At 38.3% G+C, this 9,196-nt stretch overlaps 1 protein-coding gene across 1 annotated transcript in view; it reads right to left on the reverse strand.

The window, feature by feature from the left end:
- The window catches only part of LOC106877571 (uncharacterized), a 62,164-nt gene that overhangs the window by 45,460 nt on the left and 7,508 nt on the right, over positions 1-9,196 (reverse strand). Inside the window, exon 2 of the mRNA XM_014926508.2 lies at positions 273-386. The gene's annotated coding sequence lies outside the window, so the exon portion shown is untranslated. The remainder of the gene's footprint in view (positions 1-272; positions 387-9,196) is intronic.

The raw sequence follows: 9,196 nt of genomic DNA on the forward strand, positions 1-9,196 counted from the left end.
CAGTATAATGAATTTGAAAGTGAAAATTAATTATGTGACCAAAATTAAACGATGCATTCATTACGTCAATATATAATTTAGATGTAACAAGGTTTGTCATATTTTTCAAATGGTCTTTATATTAGCAATAGTTAACACTAACAAGGATAAGTACACCATATTCTTCATGGCATACACATGCCTACAAATTTACAATGGCAAGCACTCTGAAAGTGACTAAAAGCAATCATAAAAAAAAAAAAATACTATTTTGGTAAGTAGATAATACTTACAATTTTGGTAGGCTCTACATAAAAGTTTGTTCAGCTTTCAAAGGACCTTTCTAATTTCTAACAGAAACCATAAAGATAGATAGCTGAAGTTAGTCATCTTCAATTGAGCAGAATCTAAATTTAATAAAAGAAACAAGAAAATCATGAACTGTATGGCATGATATGTTTTAAAGTTTTGTTTTTCAATATAAATCAATATCAGACAATTTTTTTAAAAACAAAATGAAAAATATTTATTGCTTATAACATGTGAACATCATAGATTTTTACCCTGATAAAATACATCTTTCAAAAAGTATTGCTTTATGCAAAACAAATAAAAAGGACAACTTTAGAACGACATTTCTACATTTAGGTTGTCATTTAGTCTTCCTGGAAAATATTAGTGCTTGATGTAGATTGGGTCAGCCTATCTAGTAAAAAGGTATTCTAATCATGACCATCCTATCTTTTTAGATACTTCATCTCAGACTCTATAAGCCAATATCATTTATTTGAGATTGATTTAGTAGGTTGCGCAATCACACACACACAATAGTGATTTCAGAGTATTGCAAAATACAAATTTAACAAATATATTCACGCATACAAAATATATTGTATCAACCAGAATTCTTATACACCACTGGTCACAATGTGTTTCCAATTATTTCTTGATTGTACCTTTCTCTTTCCCCATCCCAGCATGGATACCACTCAGCAATTTCATGGGTCTACCTGTTGTCTGTGAATCTTGCAACATGCATGACCTAGTGGAACTTGTGCTTTTTGTATTGTGATCACGTCATTCACTCCACTCCTGAATTACCTCATTACAGATATATTCTCAAAACAATATTCTTAGCATGTATCTTTCCATAGCTCCTTATGTCATAACCAACAGATGTTCTTCCCTCAATGTAGTAGCTCATGTCTCGCTTCCATATAAGAGTGCAGGTAGGATGATGCTATTGAAGAGAAGCTTTGCTTTGAGCACATCTTTTATTAAAGTAAAAGTCTCCCATCTGGCCTCCTCATTCTCAAGATTTCAGCATCCCTACCTTAGCACATATTCACTGTGTGTTCTAAGTAGATCTGTTCCTTTACCTCCTCGATATGGAGACATATAGAGAAACTCCATCAAAAACTAGTTCGTCTTTCAAACCATCTAACTTTCCTGTGTAGATGTAGAGACTCAAAGCTAATATCACCTGGCTTGAATATAATGACACCAGTGAATTCACATAAAACTAGAAGAATAGTGGAAAGGGCAGGACAAACCCTCGTCCATGAGAGGATCCATTACAACTGTTGGAAAAAATCAATTAAATAATGAAATCAAAGAGAGGTTATCTTCATTACTTAGGAAAATAACCAGAGATGATGATAGAAAGAGAATGCAACAAGATCTAGAAAAATTTTAAATGGTGAAGACATGCCAGATTAAGAAGTTTATGAAACACAAAGGTCAGAGAATGAAGACTGAAGTCCGTCACCTACCTGTGAAAGCAGTAATTAATATAAGTAGTCGACATCTAGAAAGCTCTGAAGAAGCAGTACTAAACAAAGGTCTCAACTTTGCAACAACCATCAAGCGTATTCCATACTTGGACATAATAGCCCCTATTGAAGAGATAGCCATAAAGATACCAAAAGCTCAGGGAGATGAACTAAGATGGAAAGTGAGACAGGTGCTAGAAAAAGCGAAACTTCCCAAACCAAACATTACTAAGGAAGAAATGTTCGCTATCAAAAGACAACAGAGTGACAATTCCATCATAATACTTTCAGCAGACAAGGGAAATGCTACAGTGGTGATGAACAAATCTGACTACTCGGAAAAACTGGCAAGTCTTATAAGTGATGGTAGCTACAGCAAAGTAAAGAAAGACCCTACTTTGAAAACAGAGAGGAAGTTGTCACAGATCTTGATCAAGAACAAGGATCACTTTACACCAATGAAGTACAGACAACTGACTCAACACTACAGTATACTAACCACACATGTACGGTCTTCCTAAGATTCACAAAGTTGGTATTCCATTAAGACCCACAGTAAGCTGTAGAGGTTCAGCATGTCATCCACTGAGCCGCTTCCTTGTGGATATAATCAGTCCATTAGCAGGAAAGTCAACACCATATGTGAAGAATTCCACCCACTTCACAGAACTGATCAAGGATAACGCCACTGAATCCAACCAGATGGTGAGTCTAGATGTGATAAGTCTGTTCACCAAAGTCCCAACTGGTGAAGCACCATTGGTGATGCAAGAAAAACTAGTGATAGACACTCACCTAAAAGAACGCACTAGTATACCAATAAGAAACTTGATGGAAATGTTGACCTTCTGTGTAGAAACTACCTACTTCAGTATGGACACAGATATATATCAACAAGAAGAGGTTTTAGCTATGGGTTAACCATTATCACCGATAATAGCCAATATATACATGGAATACTTTGAAAATTTAGCTTTAGGATGAACACCACTAAAACCAACCTTATGGCTGCGATATGTTGATGACACCTTCATACTCTGGCCGCACCAGGAAGATGTCCAAGTGCTGTTAGATCATGAGAACTCAATAAAGCCATCCATACAGTTCACAATGGAAAAAGAAAAAGACAATCAGCTGGCATTCCTGGACGTATTAATAACACGCACCAAGTATGGATTCAGAACATCCGTATACTGCAAGCCGACCTTTACTGGACGATACCTCAACTTCAATTCCTATCATCCATACAGTGTAAAGAGAGGGATTGCTCAGTGCCTAAAACATTGAGCAATGAATATAAGTAGTGATCGTGATACCTACCATGAAGAAATGATCAAGCTCAGTAACAATTTTTTTAGCAACAACTACCCCAAAAGTATACTATCCACTCCAATTATGAAGAAGAGAGAGGATGAGGCCAATAAACTGTCCACAGTCTGTCTACTCTATGTGAAAGGCCTCTCCCCGAAAAGATACAAAAGATATGTGGCCCATATGACATCAGGACAGTATTCAAAAGTAATACAACACTTCACAAATATCTCCTTCGAGTAAAATCACCAATAGAAGAGAATATGACTAAGAGCTGTGTGTACTCCATCCCATGCAGGCGAAATATGCCACCCCCTCAAAATAAGAGTAGAGGAACATCGCAAAGCTGTGACACGGGGAGATAAATCGGGAATAGCTGATCAGGTATGGAAAAATGGAGACTACCTCCCCCTGTGGGATGAAGTTAAAATAATAGACAGAGAACACCCCTGGAAAATACGAAAACTAAAAGAAGCAGCACATATGCTAGGACACAACAACCTCTTAAGTAGACTGAGTGCAGATATGAATAGCATATAGGAACTGGTATTAAGTAAGGATAGGAGAATATTAGATTTATAAGCTCTAAAATTCACTTCATAATTGCCTACGGGCATATGGCGTAGTGGTCTATTAGCCGAAACGTGTTAACAACAAACAAGATGAGGACAAATATCCGTCAATTGTAAATAATATAAATAATTCCTCATCTCTTAACTATAGAACTATATATAAAAGGATGTTACAGAGATAGAGAAAAAAGTTAAATAGCATAAAACAGGTACAAGTCTATAGATATACATAGAATGGTATACAAAGACTCTGGTGGTGGTCCATTTTGGCAAGACATTATTTAGAAAATACTGACAGAAAGAGCATATTAAAATTGCCATAGTGAGTGTGCTAGGCACAGATGTAGCAATGATAGGCACCTCTTGCAGAGAGTTTATACCCATGCCGACACATGCCTTCATTCTATCATGGAATTTTCCAGCCATGTCCAGGTGCGTTATGCAATACAATAGAGATGTTAAAAATAAATGATTCCTAAGCATGAAGCTTTTTGAAGTGAGAAAAGTCCCACTTTCTAAACATATCTCCCCTAAAGCAAAACACCTGTTCCTGACCCTTATCACACTTTAGCATTTCATCCTCTGGCATAAAACCACCACCCTCAATATTACTTCCCTCACCTCAGTTGAATGGTCTAGTGCCAATACCATGTAAAAATCATGCAGTACCCTGTAAAGTGGTTGATGGCATCCAGCTGTAGAAACCATGCCAAAGCAGATACTGGAGCTTGGTGTAGTCTTCTAGCTTGCCAGATCCTATTGAACTCGCCAGCTCATGCCAGCACAAAAATGGACATTAAATGATGATGATGTATGCAAAGTAAGCCACAGATGTAACACCAGAATTTTCCTTCAAGAGAGATATCTGAAGAAAGATAGTGTTCTTCACTCTCAACTGTTGGATGGTTGATGACTCTACCGAGTTTATCCATCCTTTGAGAGATTTTTTTGTGTTCTGCAAAGAGTTCAACAAAAACCACCCTTCTTACCAAGTAGGCTTGGTATGTATATACATATATGCACACATATGTAAACATATATCCATTCATACACACATAATAGTTAGAATAAGAATAGGATGGAGGAATTTCAGAGAGCTTTTACCTCTGTTGGCTATGAAAGGTTTCTCTCTCTAAGTGAAAAGCAGATTGTATGATGCATGTATACAGACAGCAATTCTACATGGTAGTGAGACGTGAGCTTTGAATGTAGAGGACATGCAAAGGTTAGAGAGAAATGAGGCTAGTATGCTCTGCTGGATGTGTAGTATAAGTGTACATGTCAGAGTGCTAGTGCATTGAGAGAGAAGTTAGGCATAAGAGGAATTAGATGCAGTGAGCAAAAGAGAAGACTGTGCTGGTTTGGTCATGTGATGTGGATGCTGACAGCTTCATAAAGAAGTGCCGATCTCTCAAAGTAGATGGAACACATGGTAGTGGGAGACTTAGGAAGACATTGGATGAAGTACTGAAGAATGACCTCAAGATGCTGAATTTTTTAGGTGAGATGACAAAGGACTGAGATGCCTTGTGACTTACTGTATTCAAGAAGACTTTTACCCCAACAGTAGAAGCAATAAGGTCACTCCCACTGGTGAAGATAATTAGCCTGCAAGTGTCTTGTTTCAGTGCTATGTAAAAAAACACATGTCGGTGTCATGTGAAAGCACTTGTGCAGTGCCATGTAAAAGCACCCAGTGCACTCTGTAAAGTGGTTGGTGTTAGGAAGGGCATCCAGCCATAGAATCCAAGCCAAATCAGACTGGAGCCTGGTGCAGCTCTCCAGCTTAGGTCAAACCATCCAACCAGCATGGACAATGAATGTTAAATGATGATGATGATGATGATACACACACAGAGTGTAGAAAGGTTGCTTCACAATCATGTTTTTGGGTTCAGTCCCACAGCATAGTAACTTCTGCAAATGTTTTCTATGGTAGCTCTGAGCTGATCAAAGCTCATGAGTGGATTTGGGAGATAAACTAAAAAAACCTGTTTGTATGTACATGTATATATATATATGTTTGTGTGTGTGTGTGTGTGTTTGTATGTATATGTATATATGTGTGTGTGTGTGTGTGTCTCTCGTCTTGACATCGTATGATAGCTGTAAATGAGTGTCACAGGGATATAAACAGTGTCATTCATTTCCAATATTCTGTGAAAACATGTCTGGTGAGAGGGAAATAATATCTTGCTTGGAATCAAGTGAGGGTTGGCAACAGGAAGGGCATCCTGCTGTAGAAAATCTGCTTTAATAAACTCTGTCCTGCTCATGCAAGTATAGAAAAATGAATGTTAAAAAAAAAAAACCAATGATGATGATATACATTCATGTGCACACACACATACTACCATCATCACTTACCATCTGCTTTCCATGGTACGGGATGGACAGTTAGACAAGAAACTGGTGAGCTGCAGGGCTGCTTCAGGCTCTTATGTCATCTTTGCCATGGTTTTTATGGCTGGATGCCTTTCTTAAAGCCAACCACTTTACAGAGTGTACCAGGTGCCTTTTATGTGCCACTAGCACAAGTGAGGTTGCTATTAAGCTTGCAAGACATACAAAAACAGAGAAAAAGGAAAGGGAAAAAGTCTCATAACGAGGAGGAAGGTAGAGGGGGGGGGCAAAGGTGCACGATAGAGGGGCAAGCACAAGTGTTTTGCTATAGAGGAGATAACAGAAAGGTAGTGATGGGGTGCTAGAGCAAACAAGAGGGTAAGCATAAGAAAAGATACAGATGAAGGGTCATGGGAGGAGATGAAAGAATGTGTAGATGCTTTCATAAGAGTGTGGGAGGGGAATAAACAGATGGAGGAAGAGGTTAAAGGTTAATGTGAGTGATGAGCAAGGGTGGGAGTGAAGATGATGGGAAATATCAGAATGGAAAGGGGGTAAGATGGGAGACATAGGAATGACTCAAGAAAGAGAATAGAAAGGAATGTGCAAGGTGTAGGAGCAGTGGAGAGGGAGGGGCTATAGTAGGAGAGTGGGTCATGACGGTAGATATGAGAGGGCATTGAGAATGATAGCAAGGTAAGAGAACAGTTTAGAATGGAGTAGAGCAGGAGAGAGAGAGAGAGAGAGAGAGAGAGAGAGAGAGAGAGACAGAGAGCAGTAGCTGAAGGTAGAGAAAGGAGGTGGGGGTGATTGGTTAGAATAGTATGGGTAAGGATGATAAGTTATGTTAAGGATGGTATGGGATATAATATTTGCTAATTCTTCTCTCAGGAACATTCAGCAATCAAGTAATGTCATGAAAGGAGAGGAATGAAAATAGGGGGAGGGGAGATAGGACTTCACTTATATGTATAAGCATAACAAAGTCGTTTTAAGACACCATTTTTGTTGTAATGGAGCGGTCTTCTTAAGCACAGCAAAATGTCAATCATCCTGGGCCATTTGTCATCTCTTCTATAAGGCTCAGCATCCGGACATCAGCCTTCGTCTCATGTCTTCCTCTTCCACAAGTTCCATCTACTTTAAGTGATTGACATTCCTTTATGCAACTGTCCTTATCCATATGCATCACATCTTTTCTAATTCTGTTACAGATTCCGCTATGAGAGCAAGATCACCAGCATATTATAGTTCCCGAGGGTAGACGGTCTTAAATCCCTCTTATGATCTGGAGAACAATGATGAATGGGAGGGGAAATGAGAACTGAGCCCTGGTGCAGTATATGTTGCCATCATCACCACACAGAGTAACCCATGGATAATCACTGCTCTATCTATAATTACCTCTTTGCAATGGAGGTAAGTATGAATACTTACTGCCACGTATTCTACTGTGGGATTATAAGTGCTTGACTACACTTGAGATGGTTGTGAAATCTCGATCGTCATTTGCTTCAAGTCTGAAGCACTATCAGTGATACATGCTAAAGAAAAGTCTATACCACGTGAAGTAGAGTCTAAAGTGGATCACATCAAAATTTAACTGGTCCTCCTATAATTTTCCAGGTCATAACAGAAAAGTTTAAGAGCAGCTATGTATGGGAACTTCTGTGAACTGAATAAGTTCTTATAGTTGAATCTGTAGATATACAGAATAAATTCCAGACATAGAAGCAAAACCTAGAATTCATTGAGGCAAAGTTTTCTACAGCTAAATGCCCACCCTGTCATCAACTCTCACCTATTTCCAAGCGAGGTAAAATTTGCTCATGAGCAGACAGGTTTTTGACAGATGACTGGAAACAAACAATATCACTTGTATGATGATAACATTCATTTATAAGCATCACATGATGTCAAGACAAGGGTACACATGTACACACATTTCATCTCAAATTGTTTCAGTCATCGGACTGTGGCTGAGCTGGGGTACCACCTCGATACTTATTTTCTATAAGCCCAGTACTTTTACTACTGGTCTCTTATGCTGAACTGCCAAATTACAGGGATGTAAACAAAGCACACCAGTTACCAAACACATACACGACAAACTTCGTTCAGTTTGGCTACCAAATCCACTCACAAGCTTTGGTCAGCCTGGAGCTACAGTAGAAGATACCTGCCCCAGGTGCCACACATTTGGACTGAGTCTGGAACGATATGGTTGGGAAAGACCAAGTGTAAATGAGCTAAGGTCATTTTATTCTCTATCAGCTTTTATCAACTATACATTACCTTTAACACTATTATAATTTTCATTAGTTTCAGATCAACCCTGATCAAGGAGATCTACAATCAAGACATTTCAGTCATGACTGTCTCCCCCTTCTCCCAGATACAGAATGTTTAAGACTACATATGCAATGTGTCAGATCTGGCTAGTATTTCTAGTAGGCAAAGTAATCATATAGAGACTGCTGAAGGAAAGCAAGCCATGTTGGACCTCAGTCCATCTTGACAGATGATGACATGTCCCTAGTTTATATGACCATATTTATAGATTTTCACCCAGAAATACAATCAAAGTCATAGGATTGTCAGTTCTAGTGAACTGCTTGGATTCCATTTAGTGGTGTGTCATTTTTTTAAGTTCAAAGAGTTGTGGTGAGGTTAGTAGTTCTTCCACTAGTAGATCAATAAAATTGATTTGATTGAGCAGGGAGTGAAAGAGCTCTGTTTAATGATTCAAGTATATTACTCTTACCCATTGATCAAGATTTTTGTCTATCAGAAGAATATACTGAGATACAGGTTGCAAAGATCAATAAATGGTTTTGAACAGACAAAACCTGTGAGTTTGTTTCCATCTGCATATTTCTGTACTTTCTACCTTCCATTTTTTTTTCTTTCTGACTTTCATTTCCAATAGTTGAAGATTTCACTGAATTTTTGATCACTGTTGATGCTATAATTGTAAAAATCTGTCTGAGGAAGGATTCACCAGGTGAACCCTAGGAAATTTACTTTTCTCTGCTGGCAGTAGAAGGACTGGTCTTTAAATTCTTTAAGATCAACTTTTTACTCAAACAAAGGGCTTAAAAAACTGCTACAACTTATCTGCTGCATCTTGCTCTGAGTTTTAAATTCAAAGCATGTACTAACATGCATGTGTACGTACACAAACACACACACACACACACACACACACACACACACACA

Source organism: Octopus bimaculoides, chromosome 19, assembly GCF_001194135.2.
Source record: "Octopus bimaculoides isolate UCB-OBI-ISO-001 chromosome 19, ASM119413v2, whole genome shotgun sequence".
Taxonomy (NCBI): Eukaryota; Metazoa; Mollusca; class Cephalopoda; order Octopoda; family Octopodidae; genus Octopus; species Octopus bimaculoides.